A 482-nucleotide genomic window follows, 5' to 3' on the forward strand; every position below is an offset into this window, starting at 1 on the left:
CCCTCCCACGGGGGCCCCCCGAGTTAATTGGGATCACTGACCGACCCGCTCAGCTTGGTATCGTATGGGAGGCTGTAACAGGCTCGGGGCAACCGAGGTACTGGAGGGCCGCCTTTGTACTCAGACCCGCAGTCCCAAGGTCACTCCCGTATGCCGGGTCCCAACCGACAAACCTGCCCATCACCTCTCACACGCATCAGAGACAGGGTTTTCCCGGCCGGACATGCCGACCATTGGTTTTGCGGAGGGAGCTATAGCGGGTTTTTCAGCGTAGCCATAGGGGCTGGAGGGTCGCCTTTGTACTCAGACCCGCAGCCCCAAAGCCACTATCCTATACCGGATCCGGTCCGGTCGGCCCGCCCATCACTGACCTCCACATGACAGAGACAAGTTTCCCAGATGCCAGTGACATCGTTGGTTTCACAGAGGAGCTGTAGCGGGTTAGGGTGTGTCAGTAGGACTGGAGGGCCGCCCTGTCCCGG

Source organism: Sinocyclocheilus grahami, unplaced genomic scaffold (genome assembly GCF_001515645.1).
Source record: "Sinocyclocheilus grahami isolate Dianchi unplaced genomic scaffold, SAMN03320097.WGS_v1.1 scaffold2434.1, whole genome shotgun sequence".
In the NCBI taxonomy this organism is placed as follows: domain Eukaryota; kingdom Metazoa; phylum Chordata; class Actinopteri; order Cypriniformes; family Cyprinidae; genus Sinocyclocheilus; species Sinocyclocheilus grahami.